The following is a 22,026-nucleotide window of genomic DNA, read 5'->3' as shown; positions in this document are numbered from 1 at the left end:
AAATTGGTGAGGATTTTTACCAAAGCTTTCCCAGGAAGTGGGGTGCAAGGGTTGGGAGGATTTTGGGGGGAAAGACGTGTCCAAACTACGTTTCCCAGTAAACCCAGTTAGAGTTTGGTGGTGGCAGTGGTTATTCCAAGGACAAAGGATAAAATTAATTTGTACCTTGGGGAAGTTTTAACCTAAGCTGGTAAAAGTAAGCTTAGGAGGTTTTCATGCAGGTCGCCACATCTGTACCCTAGAGTTCAGAGTGGGGGAGGAACCTTGACAAGCCCACAAATCATGTTTATGGCTCTTTTCTGCACCGTCTCCAAATTTTCAACATCCTTTTTTAAAATGTGAACACCGGAGCTATATGCAGTATTCTAGTATCAGTCTCACCAATGCCACATACAGACATAAAATCACCTCCCTACTGCTCACTACACCCTTCTTTATACATCGAAGGATCACACTTTTTGCCGCAGCATTGCACTTGGAGCTCATTTTCAGTTGCTTGTCCCCTATGACCTCTAAATCCCTTTCAGAGTCACTTCTTTCCAAAATACAATCCCCCATTCTGTAGGCCTGGTCTGCATTCCTCGTTTCGAGATGTATAACCTTGCATCTGGCTATATTAAAAAACATTTTCCTTGAATGTTTACCCAGTGAGCCAGATCACTCTGTAGTATTGCCTTGTCCTCATCATTATTTACCACTCATCTGCAATTTTTTACCAGCAGAGATTATATATATACTTCCAGATCACTGATGAAAATGTTGCATAGCATCAGGCCTGGCACCAATCCCTGTGGAATCCCACTGTCCTTCTGTAGCAGTTAATATCAGTTCAAATTCATTTCTGCGCTCTCAGGGAATGCCTTACTACTAGTGATCCACTGGCCAGTTCAGCTAGGAAGAGAGAGCTTTGACAGGCTTTGAAGAGAGTCCGTTTTATCTTCTTTGGCTAGATAGCTGGTGTCTGCAAGGTGATGTTGTATTTGGGGTAATTAACACAATTCAAGCATCTGGAAATGAGAGAGGAAAAATATCAGTAAATGATAAGAGAGAGAAGTTAATTCAATAGCATCAGCAGAAAAGAGAACCTTATTCAAGGTTGAAAGATCTAATTCAGACCACTTCCAGAGAAAATCACCTTCATAACTCCCCAGAGCAATACAGTAAGCTTCTTCTTGGCTGAAGTCTTGGCCATGACAATCCACACCTTTATCACTTATAAACAGAGTTGCTATGATTTTCTCTAACTATGGTAACTTTTGAAGCTGCAGCTGGTCCAACGTGCATCAGCCGGTCTCCTAAATGGAACAGATAGACAAATGCATGCCACAGCAGTGCTTCATATTCAATAGTGAGCCCAATTCAAGGACCAGGTCATCATCTTCAGAGTCCTCAATGGATCCACTACCTTCTGACTGCCTCTCTTTCCACATCACTCCAAAATTACTCTGATCGACAGGGGTTGGTTCTCAGATGTTGGTTCTCAGGACAAAGATTATGTTAGCGGGAAACAAAGTGCAAGTCCTATTTTGAGGGCATAAGTGGGATTTAAATGGAGTTTAGATTTTGTGTTGGCCGTCTGTAGGGGGTGAATTTCACCCTTAATATGAATTGTATATTATTTGCAGTATTCAATGTTGAGTTCTTTTTATTTGACTTTTGAGCCATTGGGGTGTTCTTGCTTCATTTTCAAATTTCTCTGCAATTTTGAGAGCCAGAAGCTTTCTACTTTTTTTAAAAAACAAAAGCTGCAATTCTCATGCACTAGCATGATTTCAGTAGTTGGGGCTTAAAAAAAACACTATATGTTGCAAGATACACACTAAAATCTCATGAGAACTGGCAATACACCATTTCAGGCTGGGCTAGTTTTGCTTTTTTTTTATACTTTAGGGTCTAACGGCAAAATATTTTTAAAAGAAAATGAATGCAATCTATTGGTAATTGCTAATGTGATTGGGAATGTACATATAAGAATTGTAATGGTATAAACCTGAAGAAATCTAATTTTAAAAGGAAACTATCTGAATTTAGAGTGATATAGTACTAATTAATCCATTTAGAATTCCACTCTGGTTTCAAGTTTAAGAACTACTACACAGAGGACTGCCCTGGCTTCTGAGGGACAAGCCAAATGAGAGAAGTTGGGGGGGAGGGTGGTGCTATCAAGTTGGTACTGATATCCCAGATCATCTCCGCAATGGAGATATCTCTTTAAGTAAATTTTCTTTTAATTAATACTATTAGGTCTCATTGTAAATGTTTCTAGGTAATTGAGAGTTAAATCCATTAGGTTTTACTCAATCAAAAATCCTGTGACTGTAGTGAGGTTTTTGTGTATATCAGACCTTCAGTGATCAATGGCATAAGTCAAATCTGGTTTAGGTCACAAGTGAAATGAGTTTGGGACACTCACTGTAAAACCTGATCCAAAGCCCATTGCTGTCAATAGGAATCTTTACATTGGCTTCAATAGACTTCTGGTCTCTAGGCTTAATACCTCTCTCTAGTGGATCTCATGGTGACCTGGCTGAGTCCTGGGGATCGTCGCATTAGGAGATGCAGAGAAGGGAAAGAAATCCTCCCCTTACAGATAGGGAAGCAGCAACACGCTGCTCCAGCCTCAGGTCCTGCGACCCTGCTGCCTGAATTCGCACTCCACACAGAAAGATAGATGAGGAATCCACATAATGGTAGGTGCAGCCAACCCCCAAATCTTCACTGTAAAACAGCATCCCGGCAGGTTCCATATGCAGCAGGTATGCGGCCCCTGACTGGATTCGGAAATCCTGTCTGTCTCCTCCTGGCCTCCAAGCTGTGGAGTTCCACTGCACTCAATGCTCTCTGCTGTCAAGGAGGGGATAACAGCATTTGCCCCTTCCTGGACACTTTCCCACCTTACAAAACCACCAGGAATGTTTGGCAGGATTAGCAGCATCTGCTGAGGACAAGGGCCATGGTTACAATGAAAGAGCTGAGGTTTACAGGCAGAGAGCTTGTCTGGCCATTGTCCATTCCATCCTGCTCTTTCGTCTGTTACTTCCATGTGCAAACAGAAATTTAAAAGGAACTAACGCCATTGGAACCATCGTATAATGGAAATAGACCCAGAATTCATGAAAAAAATTGTCTTCAAACTATCAGTCTCTTTATAAATAATGCAGCAGAGAACAATGAGATTCCTGCTGTTGAAATTAATAGATGGTGATGAATTCTACTTAATTGAACGGCATCAAGTCCTAGCCTCCTTTCTTTCTGAAGGCATGTGAAGAATTTGACCCATTAATCCATTATTATTATTCTCACTTAGGTTTGTTCCTCCCCCCACACCACTCATTCTCCATCAAGGACCATAAAAACCTGTTTAAATATTAAAACCACTTAAAATTTGAACGAGAAAAACCAATGAAACATTAAAACCTCCCCATATACACAAAACATGTATCTATAAAATAAATGCCCTTGTATAAAAATTCTGTAGTATTCTATGGTAATGACCAAAAACACTCCAGTATCACTCCAGTATCAATGTTTGGGATCATGACTGTAAAATACTGTGTCAGGGCTTAACCCCCATCCCCTGCAAGGCTAGTAAATGCACCCAATTAGTCACACTCCGCACCTGGGGAGGTGAGCAGCTAATTGGCTCCTGGCCAAAGTGAACAGAGCTAAGCCATAGAAAGTAGACTGTAGGAACTCAGGTGGTGGGGTGGGGAGGGAAGATGGCAGAGGACACAGGTCCCTCTGGCTGAGAGCAGACAAGAGTAGGGTACTCAGACAGACAATGGGGGGAGTGTGCTACATGAATATCATGGGCTGTTGTAAGGGAAGCGTTAAGATAGGGTTTGTAAGAAGAAAAGACTTCAGTAGCCCAAGAGGGTAGAGGAACTGTTCAGTTTTGTTTGGGCTTGTTTATGATACCCCGGAAGGGGTCTGAACTTTGGTGACTTGGCTGCAGGGCTGAGCTACAGAAGACCTGGGGCCAATGGCAGGCAGCTATCAGGAGATGGTGGAGCTGAAGATACAGGCAACCTCCTGCACTGACGCAAGGGGGTGCTCCAAGGGGGAGGGAGCCCCGCTGCAAGCACTCATACTTTTTTATTATAAGAGCATAAACCAAAGCATAAGAAACCAGTTAGCAAAGAAGCCAAGGAGTGAACTCCCCTCTCAGTTCTAGAAACAAATTAAAACACGCAGGTGTGGAAGTGTGAGGGAACCTTGCACTAAATCATCCCATACCTGGCTCTCTTCTGCAGTTAGATAGAAAACTATAGGGCCAGGACTTGAAGTGCTCCCTTATTTGGGTCTGATTGATCCCTTCCTATTGGAGGCAGTCGGATGGAAAGAAAAATTCCACAAGGTTCTTCTAGAGGGTGTTCTATTGGGGGCAAAGGTTTCTCTCTCACACGCACATCCCACCATAGAATTGGCAGCAATTCCACTGTCAGATCCTATGGATTCCATAAGGTCTGGACCATCCATGCAGAAGCCCTGAGCTTACCCTATGAGGTCACAGAGCTACTGGGGATGTCCACACTGCAATTTAAAATTTGTGGCTGGCCTGTGCCAGCTGACTTGGTCTTGCAGGACTCAAGTTAAAGGGCTGTTTAATTGCAGTGTAGACTTTTGGGCTCAGGCTGCAACCCAAGCTCTGGGATCCTCCCATCTTGCATGGTCTAGTGCCCAGGTTCCATATGAAGCCCAAATGTCTACACCTCAATTAAAAGCCCCTTAGCCTGAGCCCCACAAGCCTGAGTCAGCTGGCATGGGACAGCCCTGGGTTTTTAACTGCAACGTAAACATGCCGTTAACCACACACTGGATCCTGAACTACCAGGCATTCCTGAACCAGCAGCTGGACCACATTTACTGGGAGGTTCCCAAAGACAGAGAGGACTCCATACATATACAGATGCAGCATTTGGGGGATACTGCATGGCACTGCTATCCTGGCCCTTCCTCTCCTGGACCCATGTAATTCCCATGCATGGATCCTGTACTTGCAAAGAGCCCTCTGTGGGAAGAAGAGGATGGTGCCACGCATGACCTCTGGCTTGGTATGCGAATGGCCAGCTACATCTGCAAAGGGTTCCTTTGCACATGGGTCAGAGGTGGACAGTCAGGCCCTCAGTATTTCCTGTGGCCAAACTCTCATTGACACCAGTGAGTAAAAACTGCGACCTGGATGCTGCAAAGCAATCAACCTTGACAGAACTATACATCCCCATAGAGTCTAACTAGAGTCAGCTGGGCTCTACACAAGCATATGGGTCCACCAGCGTGGATCACTTTTCAAGGAGGGCCCTGAGCAAGGAACTCCGGATTTGGAGTTGTGGTCTCCAGGGCAACCACTTCTGCCCCTGCTAAATTCACTTTTAGAAAAATTAGCTTCTAAGAGCAGTATGTATATTATATGATTTATTTATACAGTACCCAAAGAACTGGTGTAAATCATTACTGAAGTCAATAGAACTATGCTAATTTATATCACCTGAGGATCTGGCCCCCCCTTTGTGGGGGGAGGGATAGCTCAAGGGTTTGAGCATTGGCCTGCTAAACCCAGAGTTGTGAGTTCAATCCTTGAGGGGGCTGTTTGGGGATCTGGGGCAAAAATTGGGGATTGGTGACCAGGGGGTTGGACTAGATGACCTCCTGGGGTCCCTTCCAACGCTGATATTCTATGATTCTTACTGTATCTGTGCAAATGATAAAGGAAGTGAAGTGGTGCTGAGTAGTAAGTCATAAAACATAGCTTCAGTTGCACAGATTCAGGGGGATTATGTAATTATTTTCTTAAAACTAAAAGTATTTCAAGTGTTTAATTGCCAGCACTGCATAACAATCTAGAGTAATTATATAATTAGTAAGAAATTACTGATGCTATTAGGTACTTAGAACAAGTCAAATTTAGTTCTGATTTAAAAAAAAAACAGGGAGGGACATTTTGTACATGTGTTTTTCTATATAACAATAGGGCTTATTTGCTTACTGACAACAAATTTTTCAGTAAATGAAAACATTCAAAAAACATTTGGAAAATGAGTTTGATCAAATTTGATAAAAACATCCATTACAAATGTCAAATAAAAAAATGTCAATAATGTCGAATTTTTTCCAAAAAAAATCATCTTTGGAAAAAAAGGCCATTTTTGGATGAAAACCTTTGTGAGAAAAAATGTTGACCAACTCACAGCTGGTTTCTGGGGGCACTTGCAGCAGCATTGGGAGCGGTGCATTATGGGCAGCTATCCCACAGAGCACCTCTTCCCATTCTGCCATTGTGGCTTGTGGGAAGGGGGTGGGGGGTGCGGGGCATTCTGAGTCCTGTCCCAATGCCCCGTGATGCATCGGTTCGCATCCCAGCAATCCCTGTGCTTCCATCCACATTGGGCGCCATTTTTCAACATTTTTTGTACTGCACACTTTGTCTTCCCTTTCGGTCTGCGGGAATAGAGCCCGAACTGCTGAGGATTATGCTGACAAGTCTCACTAGCATGTCACGTTTGGCAGTCGAGTTGTTCCTTATGATCCAAAGTGAAAGTGAGGGCTCCGACGATGATATCCACTCGAGTAATGCATATGACACGAGGTTGCTTGTGGCATTCATGGACATGCTCACCACTGTGGAACGCCGCTTTTGGGCTTGGGAAACAACCATTGAGTGGTGGGCTCACATCATCATGCAAGTCGAACAGCCAGAGAGCAGGGCTATTAGAGGGGCCCAGCGCGGGGCTGCAAGGATTAGGGATGCCTTGAGGGAGCAATTTGAGGCTGAAAGCCACCAGCAATGTCTGGTGCCCTGCACGGGAGTGAAGTGCAGTGGTTCCAATGTTAGTAGGAATCTGTGTTTGCTATGCTGACTTGCAGTGCCTGTTTCTTTCCTGGGCTAAGGTATCTTTTACTTTATGCAATAATAAAGAATGTTTTCAATGCCAAAAAATCCATTTATTGAAAAGAAAATCCATTTATTGAAAAGAAACACAACTGCTTGGGAAACAAAAAGGGCAAGGGGGAACGGTACAATCACAGATTTGCATATGTCCTGTTATCATACTCAGCCTTCCTGTCTGGAGTGCTGAGCAATGAGTGCTGCACTTCAGGATGGCTATACTGCATGGTGATGGAGGCTGAGTGCAGTGGGTAAGGGTCGTAGTTTTCAGGGCTGGGTGGTGAAGCTACTGGTGTTGGAGGCAGCTGATGGCAGTAAGAACCCGGATGTTGCGGAAAGTGAGTTGGAGGTGACATGGGGGCACAAGGGAAAGAGTTTTGGGACAAGGGCTGCAGGGGGCGGTTGGGCACGGTAGTGCTCCTCCTGCATGGCTACGAGCGCCTGGATCAAGTCCGCTTGGAGCTCCATTATGCTTATCAGTCGATCCGTGCTTTGCTGCCGGAGCACCGTGCTTTTGTGCCGTCGCTCCTCATTCTGCTAGTGGATCCTCCTTTCACTGTCCCACCACTCCTGCACTTTTCGATTTTCATTACTTGAATGCTTCATTACTTGAAGATATCTTGCTGCTGAGGATGACCTGGGAAGCAAAGGAGGGTCTTCTATAGCAATGCGGCTTCCGCCCTGGCCCATATGCCCTGGCCCATTGCCTCTGTGAGCAATGGTCCCTCCACCCGTCACAGCACAGTGGCACGGACAAGTTAGCCTTACTGGGACAAGGAACACAGTGGCTCTCCCGAGAAATCTGCGCAAGTGCATTGCCCAAATTCTGGATGAGACCTTTGAAAAGATCACTGAGGCCGATTACCACAATGTGAGAGACCACATCAGTGCCCTATTCTGTATGTAGGCATGCATGCAGTCCTAGCCCTCCTCATTGAGTAATTTCCTTCCCAAAATAAAAGCCGGTTACCCGGAACCTCCTCTGGTGTTTGTCCTTCCCCAAGCACTGCCTGCCACGACTGGCTACCTTCCTCCTGGGTTGAGAACAGCTCCTGGCTGCATGCATCTAGGGATTCCAGGTTGTCTTCCTCCTCCTCAGCACCCTCGCTCCTGCTTTCCTCCTCCCGCCTTGTTGAACTGGGCTCTGAAGTGTCCATGGTAGTCCTCGGAGCGGAGGTAGGGTCGGCCCTAAGTATTGCATCCAGCTCTTTGTAGAAACGGCAGGTCGTGGGGGCAACACCGGAGTGGCTGTTTCCCTCATGGGCTTTGCGGTCGGCATTCCGCAGCTCCTTCACTTTAATCCTGCACTGCAGTGCGTCCTGGTCATGGCCCCTCTCCAGCATGTCCATTGATATCTGCCCGAAGGTATCGTAATTCCTACAGCTGAGCGCAGCTAGGACTGGACAGCTTCCTCCTCCCAAACACTGATGAGAATCATAGAATATCAGGGTTGGAAGGGACCTCAGGAGGTCATCTAGTCCAATCCCCTGCTCAAAGCAGGACCAATCCCCAGTTTGTGCCCCGATCCCTAAATGGCCCCCTCAAGGTTGAACTCACAACCCTGGGTTTAGCAGGCCAATGCTCAAACCACTGAGCTATCCCTCCCCGTACTCCATACTGGGGATCACCTGGCACGTGGAGGCATGGTCACCTGGAAAGATTCGCTGAAAGCACTCCACGCCTGGCTGAACAAACAGGAAGGGGATTTTCAAAATTCCCAGAGAATTTAAAGGGCGGGTCTGACTGTTAGTCACCTCAGGGCAGGGCAGTAGAGTTCAAAGTGATGACCAGAGTGGCTAGAACAGGCATTGTGGGACACTTCTGGAGGCCGATCAGAGAGCACTAACAGACCAGGGCATCCACATTGGCGCCGTGGCGCTCCAGCGGGGGCTCACAAAACGTTATTCCACTCGCCAAGGTGGAGTATCAGCAGCGCTGTAGCCATGGAGACAGAGCGCTCTACGTGCCTTGCCAGTGTGGACGGGGAGTGAGCTAGTGCACCCGGGGCTCCTTTAATGCCCTGTAACTCGCAAGTGTAGCCAAGCCCTAAGTAACTTATTTTAGAGTCTTGAACAGAGCCCATGCGAGATAATTGATTTGGATTTTAAAATGCCTTTGCCAGTTTCATCTGAACTACATCTTGTAGAGCTAAAACCCACAGGGAGTTGGGATGAAACCGTGGAATGGCTAAGCAACTTATTACAGGCAGCAAAGAGTATTTCCAACAGCATCCGAAGGTGTGCCTGCCTGGTGCTGGGTCAGAGAAATCAGCTGTAAAATTGATTTAATTTGGTGACAATGCAAAACCAAAGTATTAAAAACAAAAGAGAGCAGGAGATATGCAATGGTTCTGTTATACAACTACACAGGCTGAAAATAGCCGTATGTAAAGATTTTGGAGGGATACTGGGTTAACTTTACAAATATACTGTTCTGTGGAAAAGGGATTATAAGTTATATATATTGACATGATAGGTCAGTTTATGATCTCAAATGTAAACAAATGTAGATCTGAATCACCTCCATTGACTCCAATGGAGTTACTCCGGGTGTGCTCCAGCAAAACCAAGAGCAGAATTTGTCCAATATCTCTTGTAGTTTAAAAAGCTAAGCACAATTCTAAAGGGCTTGGGTGAGAGCAGAGCAACACTGCTTTCGAACACCACTCCAAATATTCTCTCTCTGTGCAGGAACAGTACAGGGGCCTGAACCTGCAACACTGACTCACATGAGTCAAACTGGGCCAGAATCTGATCTCAGCTCCTTGAAGCAGGGTTTTATTTCACTCTTTCTTACCCATCCTCCATGCTCAGGGGACAATATCACCTACTCCACTTTGTGCTGCTCTGACTGAAACAAGCCAGATCTTCCCCAGCTGGAAATCCCTGCAGTGTAGAAGAATCACCAGTGGGCACTGTGCCAGTGTAGCCAGCTACTATGCCCAGCCCACTTCCAATGCTCCACAGAGGTTGCATTGGAGACCTATCAGAGAGAAGGTGGCCTGGAGTTTGCTGTACTCCAGCAGTCCCCAACTTGCTAATGGTCCCTTGGGAACTCTTCCTAGATGGTATAGGGAAGAGCAGTTCCTCAGCTCTCTAGTAATCCAGCCATACTCTGCTGCAGCCACAGCAGAGTATTGACTCACAAACTCTAACACACACATGCGCACACAAGGTTATCATAAAGCAATCCAGGGTGTATAGACCTTATGGAAGAAGGATGTTTTGAGGAGAGGCTAGAAAGAGGAGAGGTTTGCAGTCTGTTGGATAGTGTCCCGGAAGAGGTTCCAGGCATAGGAAGCTGAATGGAAGAAGTCACAAAGTTGAGAAGTGGAAGCCATGAAAGAACGGTTAGATGTGCAGCTTGGCCGGAGCAAAGGGGGCAAGGCAGGGAGTGAAAAGAGACGACTGCAGAGAGATAGCAGTGGGCTAAACTGGGCGAGGCTGTGAAGGCGAGGACCAAAAGCTTGAATCTGATGCTGATGGGAGGAAGCCAGTGAAGGAATTTGAAGAGGGACTGGATGTTGCCAGAGCAGCAGACAAGGTGGGCGAGCTTTGTAACTGAATGGATTGGAAGGCGTGAGGGGAGGCCAGAGAGAAGGCAGTTGCAATAGTCAAGGTAAGAAATTATCAAAGCCTGGACAAGGGTTTAGTGGTGGAGATGGAGGAATAGGGACAGATTTTGGAAATAACCTGAGTCTCAGCTGGTGCAAATTAGCATTGCTGGAGCTATGCCAGTTTACACCAGTGAGGATCTAGCCCATTGTTTCAAACAAATGATCGGATTAGTGAAAATCAAAGAGAATAAGAAACAGACCTCAGGGAGCTCCATTTCACCCAAAACTTAATGTATGCGCATATAAGGAATGGCCAATCCAGGCAAGGCTGCGGAGATAAAAGACGGTAGGTCATTCAAGAGCAAATGTCACCTCAATGGAAAACAAAGTAGTAAAATGAACAAGCCTCAGTGGGCCAAATGGCTTTTCAGGCGGGCTCCAGAACTCATGTTCCGATAACAAAAATAAATGTACGGAAGAAATTTTTTTTTCTTTGCAGCAATAAAATCAGCATATTTGTGTCTGTGAGGCAGCTCCTTGAAATAAAGCTAGAACAACGTTTATCTCTTATCAGCACTCGGGATTTGCAATAATGAAAAGATTTGCATAACAAATGCTCTGCTGGTTGTTCCTCATTGGGGTGAAAGTATTAATTTCTCCTGCTTTCCAGTTTTATTTATTTATTTATTTTTAATACATCTGCTTTAGAGCTACAAACATAGTACTTATTTAAATACTACTTATTTAAAACACCTTCTTATGCTGCCATTTTCACATCACAGATTTTGGGTTGAAATGTAGGTCGTTTCCCCTTCCACATTCTTAATGGCTTGCCTACATTGACATTGTGTGTAAAGATAAGGGGGCCTGATTCTCTTTGTTTATGTCAGCCTTCCCCCAGTGTCACTCCACTGACTTCTGTGGAGTAACTCCTGATTTACACCAGGGGAAGTGAAAGAAGCATCTGCCCCATGGAGTCAATTAATTTTTAAGCCGATCAGGAGGTGAATATATGCACCAGTTCTGGTGAGGGCTAGAGAGGAGCCCGGCTGTTGCATGAAAGCATCCTTATGTATGTCAGTCTCCTCTGCCTTTTGATCATTTATACCTGTAGTCATGCCACCTTTTGTGTGATCCCCTTACCATTTTTTGGCCCCCCTCTTGGCCCTCTCCCGAATGGCTGTGGTGCCACATCACCCCTTGCATATATGTGTCCACGCTGATGGGGTTCACATCGGCCCCAACTCATGGCAGCCCTGCATGGAGGAAGTGCAAAGCAGCCATATTGGCCCACCCTGAGTAGACACACAGCCAGGGAAGAGAGCCTTCCCTTCTGCACTTGCCCTCCCCCCAGAACCCTGTGATTCAGGGGCCAGCCAGGGAGTGTTCTTGGGTTAGGATGGGGTGTGGCTAAACATAGAATCATAGAATCATGGAATATCAGGGTTGGAAGGGACCTCAGGAGGTCATCTAGTCCAACCCCCTCCTCAAAGCAGGACCAATCCCCAACTAATCAGTCATGGGCCCCAGCTATTCCCAGCTGCTGCAAAGTGTTGTTATTTGCATTAAAGCAACATGAGCTCTTATTTTACCAGCTCAACTCTCTTATGAAAGATTGCGTGATGAACACAACAGAAAACAGAGCCTGCTGTTCGCTGCCACCTGCGGCTCCTTCTCTGCCTCAGCCATCCAGGACTCTGCCTTCCAACATAGACAGCGATGCCTTTGCCCTGTACAACCTCCCCCCACATCCTTACACGGAGGCAGCTGCTCCACAAGCCCATAGGGCCCTTGGTCAGTCAGGCACAATTTAGTGCAGTTTGCTCCATTGGCAAGTGGAGTTTCAGCCAGTTATGCACACTGATTTCCAAGGGGAACATACCATGTAACTACATGTTCAGCAGCTGGCCCCTTCTGAGTTACCACAACACCATTCTCACGTGCATTACAGAGCATGTGATATCTTTGTGCAGAGGCTGCTGGTGGGTATTCAGTGAAGGGCAATATGTGGCAGCTCTGCTTCCCCCCACACATGTCCCATGTACCTCCCTCCACATTTGTGTGGAATCACTGCAGTTTTTCTGATTTTTCTGTTTCATTTTGGGTTAAAATATAACAGCAAACAAAGAACACATATATCTCGGCGGAGGCCAGATAGCCTGGTGTGTTACTTGTACTGTGACATTCTACATCTGAATTAAAATACAAAAAGGGCAGCTTTCTTCATCTTAAGAAGGCAGGGAGAGTCCTGTGCATTTAAAAGGTGAAGTATAGTGATAACAATCACATCATCTTCTTTCTGTTCTGCTACAAACGCCATATGCGCCTGTCCACCATGGGCAGCAGAGGAAAGCATATTGGCACTAGGTTGTGAACTATTTTGGATGCAGAAATAAGGAAAGTGTTGAAGTTGTTATAATTGTAGCACTTAGGTGGTGAAGGTATTAGCTAAATTATATTGAACAAGAACGTGAATGACTGATAGCCTAGTCAAGACAAAGGCATGGAAGAGTAAGTTTCCCTGTCGATTTCTGCCAATGCATCTCATTTCTGGCCTTTCACTTTTAGTGATCTGAGGTGTTACCAGTTTAAGTAAAGAAAAATGTTTTAATCGGGGATTTTTATCCTATGGGCACTGCTTTCAACTGTCGGCAAAGTATTTTTATACGAAACAATGGCGAATTTTGGAAAAAAGTTTGGAAAAAAGGTCCAGCACATGAATTCTGAATTACATTTGTAATTTACCATATAATCATACTTTTGCTACCAAATAGCAGCAACTGTGAATTTATCAGCCAACTGTCTCATTTTATAACCTACAACAGCTAAACTGTGTGCTGGAATTCTGAGCCATTGTTCCCTCGGAATCATTTAAGACGCATCAATGCGAGTTACTCTGGTAGACTCATTAACATTTGGATCATGAACATTGTTTCCCCAGGTAATCACATTCTATTCTAACATACCAGCGAAATCTAAGATACAGTCCCGTTCCATGTTGACCAGAAGTCAACGCATTACCCATGCAGACATTAATATGGTAAAGCAGCTGAAGAGAGGAAATTAAAAAAATATGACCATTCTTTCCAGTTCATTGTGCTGGAACGGTACCCACAGGTAAAAAAAAACAAAAACAAAAAACGATGCTTCCTTATTCATGGTATCGCCATCCGTGGACAAAATGTAGAAAATTTAACAGACGCGATATTTGTTTATTTTTCTTTATTTAAAACACTCATGCATGACATCTCCCTTTTCAGGGTGATGTGCTTTTTAATTAGGCTGTGGGCTGTGGAATAAGTGCATTTGAGAAGTATCACTAAAGAAACTAAACCAGAAAGAGAAGGAATTAAAAACACGATCCCCAAATTTTCCCTCAGATGCTGGTGTGAGATTATATGAATCATCAACATTTTTTTTTACTCTGATTAGAAGAAACTTTGCTTCCTATCCTACTGGTGAAGGGGAGTTCTGTGCAAAATAATAATTGATTTACAGGCTTTTAAATTCCACATTTATCTAACAGATTTTATTTTGTCAGAAGATGAAATTAAAGTCTAATTTAATGCAGTACACAGTCAGCATTCTAAAATGTTTATCTCAGAGTGAGTGATGTGACTGCCTAACCATTGGAAGATGGTTAGATATTCCATTTTAATTGCGATTATTTGAGTATAAATGGGGTTATGTCCATTTTGCTTCTTTTTAACACCTGCTTTTTAGGAGCAAAAGAGAACAAGAAAAGCAGGAATTAAAAATGGATAGCAGAAGAGTCAAGATCTCAGGATTCTGCGGTCCCTGGTTTTTCATGGCCTAGATACTACAATAATGTTGCTTTATAAATGCAGTGTAGAGGTATCCTCCTTAGTCTGTATTTATCTATCGTTGAAGGTTTGATTGCTGCACTCGTAGACATACCCAAGCTAGCTCTGATCTAGCTGGCGCAAGTACCAGTAGCAGTGAAGCTATGGCAGCATGTGCGTCAGCCTGGGCTAGCCATCCAAATAAGTCCCCAGGATCTCGAGCAGGCGTCTACTTTCTGTGCTGAAGCCTGTGCTGTCACTGCTGCCCCGCTATGAGTACTTGCACTAGCCAGATTCAAGTTAGTTCAGGGGTCTCCCTGTGCTGCAGTCACCCCTCCTGGTGGCATAGGCATCTCCTTACTTGTTGTATGACCTTGGGCAAATCACTTAACCGTTCTGCTCCTCAGCTGCCTCACATATGAGAACATTATAAATACAGTTTGCCTGTCTCTTCAGAGACCTCATGACTATATAACTGTAACGCTGGCAGACCAGGTGCCAGCTCATGCCAAGGCCCCTTGGCCTCACTGAACACCCACAAATGCATAGCTGGAAACCAGTCTGGCTCACCTGTGTGTGAGCACTGTTAAAAGAGACGTTGAGTTTATAAGAATGTGTTTAGTGTTTAGACCTTATGAAATGTTTGTAAAGTACTACATGCATTAATCTTACTTATAACATCTGTATCCTATGTTACAAGATAATATTTAAGTGTTTGCTCTGTAACAATGAAAGTGTTTGCTATGAAATTGACCCCCACCCCCACCCCAGTCAGGAGGAAAGCATTACCAAATGTGAAATACTAGTTTACCACAAGAGCTGTCATCTCCTACCCAACAAAAGAAGGCCTATAGACATCAGACAAGCTACAGTGGAACATCAATGGACAAAAGTCTTTGCTGATTGCTCCCCCCACACCCATGAAGTGGAGACATGCGCAAACCCTCTTCTCATCAGCTTGAACTCTGGGAGAAGGGATAAAAATCCCTGTCAAGAAAAATTGTTATTATGCTGCTTGGAATTTGGAGCGGGTAGTATTTATAAGCATAAGCAAGGGATCCCCAAGTTACTAAAGGATATATAGAGCTTGCACATTACAGCAGTTCCTTTACTTTTTGAAACGTAAGACTGTGTGTCTATGTCACTTGTGTGTCTATGTTTACCTGCTGTAACCTTGTAAATAACTCCTATTTCTCCTTTCTCTTTAATAAAACTTTAGTTAGTTTAATACAGGATTGGCTACAGTGTTGTGTTCGATGACAGATCTAGGGTACAACTGACCTGGGGTAAGTGGCTGGTCTTTTGAAACTGGGAATAACCTGAATATTATTATGATTTTTGGTGTAAGGGACCATCTAGCACATAGGCAGGCTTGCCTGGATGACAAGATAGACCAGAGTGCCCAAGGGGACAGTCTGTGATTCAGTGTTAAGGTTATCATGGTGCTTGAGTAGTTCGCACTTGACACTTGGTGAAATCTAATTACAGAACACACAACCAGTGTGGGGTTCACGCCCTGGTTTGTGACAGTCTGCCCCGAGGCTGACATCCATGTTTGTGAGCCACTCCAGACAGCTTAACAACCTATAGTTATGTCATGGGGATAGAACTCATGATCTTCCACACTAAAAGCCCAAGCCACCCCCATTTCAGCTCATGAAGTAACTAATAGACAGTAGAGGTAGTAGGTGCTTCTCCTGTATGTGATCCAGTCATTAGACAGGGACATGGCTGACTTAGCCACTGTGTTACAAATAGATGCAAAGAGCCAGGATGAAAGACACTGCAGATAGAAGAATAAAGAACTGTCTTTGATTTTCTATTTCTAGATTTGGACTCCAAAGTAACAGAAATATCCCTAACTTGACATGAAGGGTCATCCAGTGATGAGGGCACTAGCCTGCAACTTGAGAGAGATAAAATATAGCCAGGGACAAATCTGGTGGAGGGTTTGTTCCTAATTTGGTACCTAGTTACTGTCATGTGACAGTAAAAAATAAATGTATAAAGTTCCTTGTTCAGTGATTTGTTGCCATTGTCACATGACATGACATCAGAAGTTGACTAATTTTGAACCAGCATCAATAAGGGGAAAAGAAAATGCCAAAACTCAACCTTCTGCAACATTTACAGGACCAGATCTTCAGCTGGCATAAAACAACATAGTTCTATCCCCTCGCCACCTATAGGCGACAATACCAGCTGAGGCAGAGAGGGATACATTATGCCTTTGAACACAAGATCTGAGTAGGACACAGTGCTGAGTTGCATTGCCCCAGGAACACACCGTGACCCACACACAAACTGTTTTCCAATCTGCCTCCCTGTTCCCCCCTGCTCCAGCCAGAAAATAATTGCCTGCAGCCCTATACCTGGTACAGATTACTTTCCCTGGTTCACAAGCTGCTAGAGCTATGAGAATAACTGATTTTTTTGGTTTGATGACAAATCCAAAATAAACCAGTTTTTAATTATTTGAGGTTGACTCAAAACCAATTTTGTTCAAAATTTTCAGCAAATCAAGACGTTGGGGGGAAAAAATCAGGTCAAACAAAACATTTCCTTTCAATTTTGAGGGTTTAACTTTTTTCAAATTTCAAAACAAAAAGTGGTTTTGAACTGAAAAATCAAAACATTTTGAAAGTGTCAGAACAAAACATTTCATTTTTTTCAGATTTTTTTTTCAGGGGGAGGGCACTTCTTCAACAAAACTAATGAAGCAAATTTGACACAAATTCACAAAGTGTTTACTTCAATGAAGATCAGTGAACAGGAGCAGCAAACAGGAGTTTTGTGAGGGAGTTCTCCAGGTGAAGGAGAAGTGACTACATGACCCATGGGATGAGTCGTGTTGTTTTTGTTTGTTGTTGTGTGCTTGCAAGTTTGCTGATTGCCTGCTTGAGAGACATTCATAGCATGTTTCAGAGTAACAGCCGTGTTAGTCTGTATTCGCAAAAAGAAAAGGAGTACATGGTCTGTTTGGGGAGCACTAGCCTGCAACTTGGGAGGCGGGTGCTAGTCCTTTTCCTAACAGCCAGCCAGTTTGGTTGCTCCCTCTGTAGGAAGGAAAGCATCCTCTCACCCTGGCAAAGCTGTTCTTCCTGCTGCAACTAGACCTGCAACAGCTTATCCCTGATAAAAACATAAGAACAGCCATACTGGATGAGACCAAAGGTCCATTTAGCCCAGTTTCCTGTCTTCCGACAGTGGCCAATGCCAGGTGCCCCAGAGGGAAATTAACAGAACAGGTAATCATCAAGTGATCCATCCCCTGTTGCCCATTCCCAGCTGCTGGCAAACAGAGGCTAGGGACACCATCTCTGCCCATCCTGGCCATTGGTGGACCTATCCTCTATGAATTTATCTAGTTCTTTTTCGGACCCTGTTACAGTCTTGGTCTTCACAACATCCTCTGGCAAAGAGTTCCACAGGGTGACTCTGCATTGTATGAAAAAATACTTCCTTTTGTTTGTTTTAAACCTGCTGCCTATTAATTTCATTTGGTGGCCCCTAGTTCTTGTGTTATGAGATATATCCTCTCTCATATTCTCCTTCCCCCCCACCCCTACCCCCGAGAGGGTTGTTTTTTTAAAGATCCCAGGCAGCCCTTAATTGAACCCAGGTGTCCCTAGTTGACCTCTTTTCAGCTTATAGGGAAAGGGGTGTTTATCATTCTAGGGTTAATATGTCTGCCTTTCCCCACTCTTACAGTTATCCAGCCTGACTTTGTCAAAACCCATTTCTGAGCCATAACGAAGCTAAACAGAGAGAGATGAACTATTGCTTTTCCCTCTAGGAACCAAAAATTTGTGACTACCTGACCCTGGATTTAAAGCTGTGCCCAGGTTAGAGGTACTGTATCTTTAGTCCAATACAAATCCTCCAAGCCATCCAATCCCTCCCTCGGATGTTAATCTTCCAAGAAGGAAAAGCCAGAGAAATTTAAAACAAAATTAGTTTATTACTTAAAACTGTCCTTTTGAAACTGTGGAGATGGCAGTACTGCTGGATGGCTTAGAACAGGTGTAAGCCCTCTGAAAGGTATCCTGATTTATTTCAGTAGAGCAATTTGTAGGTCTCATGCCCATAAATATGACATTGGAGGAAAGATTTAGACAACTCCAAAGACTAATCAATTTAATAAGCTTTAAGGGTTATACCTAAAGTGCCAGCTGCCAATCTGCAGGCACTTCAGCCAGCATTAGGCATTAGCATGCTTATGCCGGGTGCTCCACATTACAATTGCAAATGGACTATTCTGCTGTTTCACAACATTCACCTAGCAACAAATGAGCAGGAAAAAACATTTATATTGTAGCTTACTTGGAAAGGGATTTCATATGCATTTAACAAACAGCCCGATGCAAAAACTATATACCATGTACTATGTGGATGCACCTCTCTTAAACTGCATTGTGTTTCTGTTTAGCCCTAAAACAGGCAGCAGCTGAAGTCAAGGCTTCAGATCACTTCCCAGTGTCCAACCTCCACCTGTGAAACTGATCGTCTGTTTGCTCTGTTTAGTTTAAGAAATAAAAATTAGAGATGAGCCTGAAGCAGAATAAAAAGACAGTCCCTGCTGTAAGGAGCTTACAGTGTAAGTAATTTTGGAAGGGATATAAACCCACTGTCTTCAGAGTATAATTATTATTATTTATTTGTACGAAAGTAGCAAGTAAGGACTCCAAACAGGTATCGTTGCTCAGCTGAGCTGGGCAGGGATTATCTTTTTAATAAATGTCTGTCGGTGCCTACTACAACCAAGCGCTGATACCTGTTTGGGGCCTTATGTGCTACTAAAGTGGAAATAAATGATGATAATATTTATTCTCTGAAGACTGAGGGTTTAGATCCCTTCCACACTTACATAGCCTTACATTTCAAGTTACAACAGAATGCAGCACATGAGCAAAAGAAGTGGCGGGAAAAGGGGGAGGAAGTGAATGAGGTAACAGTAAAACAAGCCTATTTTACTTCTCTACCTCACACGGTGTTTTGAGGATAAAAACATTACAGGTTGTGAAGCACTTTGAGATCTACTGAATAATAGCATTATGTAAGAGCTAGGTATTATCATTATTAATTATTATCATGACTATGAGCATTGTTTCTGGCTCACCACCTGACTAGCCATTAGCTGACCTTTGGCTGAGAAGGTTAGAAGGAAACTTTTCCTTTGGGTAGGTAATTCTGTTCCTACCTAATGCGGGGTTTCTTATACCTCCCTCCAAACAGTCTGGTAGTGAGCAGTGCTGGGGCCAGGATATTGGGGTCCAGTCAGGGATCGTAGTCCATACGTTCCTCAGTTAAAATGCAAAATGCAATGTAAAGCCCATCCCACCTTTAACATGTAAGTAAATATCAACCAGGTAGAATGAGGATAAATTAAACCCAAACCCCTCCAGCCCTCAGCCCAACCTCTTCCCAAAAGCTTGGTGCACGGGAAGAGGAGAAGTAGATGGTATAATGAGGATAAACCAGCCTCTCGTCTGTAAAAGAAAATCATACCTTTCCAATCTGCTAGAATTCTTTAAGGGAGTCAACAAAATAGTGGATAAAGGACAGCTGGTAGACGTGGGTTTGTTGATGCATCGCTGTTTACTATGAGCCTGTCTTCAGAAGCATCTGCTGCTGGCCACTGTGTCAGAGGAAAGATATCAGACTACATAAACCACTGGTCCGATCTGGTATTGCAGTTCACAGCCATTCGCAAATCCATTAGAGATGATTTATTATGCTATTCATTATGTGTTATGCTGGAGGTGTTGGTAGCTGCCAGCAAACCTGCCTTTGATATATGGGCCATCACAGGTCTCATGCTAGCTGCCCTTCATTCTGGCTCAATAAAAGAATCAATTAAGCTCTCTATGGAATAAGATAGCTGAAACAATAGAAGCCACCACCCAAAGCAATGGCCACATGGGAGGCCTGTACTGCAACTAAGTTGAAGAATTAGAGGAATTTCCCTGGGAACTGACTGCACATGCAGGGGCTGGGGCATATTGGAGTGTAGCTGTGTGTGTCTGTGTATGACAGAAGCAGAAAGCAACCAGAAAAGATAGGAGAAAACCAGACAGCACTGCCAGCGCGGACCTGAGAGGAAGCCGAGAGAGAGAGAGAGAGAGAGAGAGAGCTTCTTTTGGGCAGAGTGCTGGCTGGAAGGGCAGGCTTGGAACTCTGAGCAAGGACACTGCTTCCTTTTGTTTGTTCCTTCTGTGTTCAGGGAAACTGGACTGTTTGTCTCTCCTGGTAAATAAACAGGATTGCACCAAAGAAATACCCAACTCATATCACCAATTTCTCCTCCTCTAGAAATAACCCCTCAAGGCCCCAAATATTGGCTAACCACTTAGGCTAAAGGAGAACACTATTATTAAGGTTCAGATTTTTTCAGGGCTATTTTTAGTAAAAATCATGGACAGGTCACGGGCAATAAACAAAAATTCACGGGAGCCGTGACCTGTCCAGTGACTCTTACTAAAAATAACTGGGGTAGAGAGGGCTGGGGGGAGAGGAGAAGGAATGACAGCCCCACAGGGGGCACAGCCCCAGCTCTAGCCTTGTTGTAGCTGGTGGGAGGAGGGGGTGCACAGCCCCGGCCAAAGCCATAGGGCTGGGGTGGGTGCATAACTGCAACTCTTGCTCCAGTCTCAGCCAAAGCCATGGGGGGGAGGGGGCACACAGGCCCAGCTCGGGCACTGGCCGGAGCCACAGTGGGGACACACAGCCCTGGCTGAAGCTACAGTGGGGCAGGGGTGATGCAGAGTCCCGACTCCGGCCCAGCCTGAAGCCATGGAGGGAGTGGGGGGGGGTGCAGAGCCCCAGTTTCTGCCTCAGCTGCGAGGGGGGCGCACAGCCTCAGCTCCACCCCAGCTGCTGACAGCTGAAGCCAAAGTCACGGAGTTCTGGTAAAGCCGTGGAATCCATGACTTCGGTGACCTCCGTGACTAAACCGTATCCTTAGCTATTATTACTCATGTAGCATCGTTGTGTAATGGTGTGACCCGGGCACCTCTTGGTGTGAACTGGCAGAAGGCACAGGAGGTTGCATAGGGTTTTGCTGATGGTATGTCCACACAACACAAGGCTGGAAGGGGTTAAGGTGGCCAGGAGGCCAATTACCTGCCCAGGCTGCACCTGGAGGAGGAGCCAGGGAGCAGGGAATTAATTCGACATGAGGCTCAGCTGGACAGGAAGAGAAAGAGACCTTATAAAACCTAGGAGTTGAGAGCAGAGAGGGACTGAATGGGAAACAGTCTGTAACCACACTCCCTGGGGAGAAGGGAGGTAGGTTTGGGGCTAGAGAGAGGTAGCCTACAGTTACTCCCTGGGAGGAGGGAGTTTGGGCCTACGAACCCAGAAGAGGGGGGGCGAGCCGGTAAGGTAGGAACAGCTGTGGGGGAAAGCAGTGAGGTAGGATAGTGTTGATCTTGGCAGCAGATTGGAGGGCCCCTGAGCCATAACCTGGAGTAGAGGGCAGGCCTGGGTTCTTCTACCGGCCACTGAGAATGTTGCATAGACCAGGCAAAGGACAGTGGACTGCCTGGGATGATTTGTTCTGGAAAGAGTTTGATACCCACAGGAGGGGAAACACACAGTGACCTGGCTGGAGGTACAAGTCACCAGGAGGGAACCCTCTGAGTTACAGAGAGTGTGAGAGGACGATGGGAGAGACACTGCCAGCGGAAGGTCCAATGCTTGACCAGAGCTCATCCCCACAGTGACAAGGAGGAGGTGCTAGTAGGTGTGAGTGGACCCTGTGACAGTTATATAGGGATCCC

The sequence above is a fragment of the Eretmochelys imbricata genome, chromosome 3, assembly GCF_965152235.1.
Source record: "Eretmochelys imbricata isolate rEreImb1 chromosome 3, rEreImb1.hap1, whole genome shotgun sequence".
Classification (NCBI taxonomy): Eukaryota; Metazoa; Chordata; order Testudines; family Cheloniidae; genus Eretmochelys; species Eretmochelys imbricata.
Note: the sequence above shows the minus strand (reverse complement) of the source record.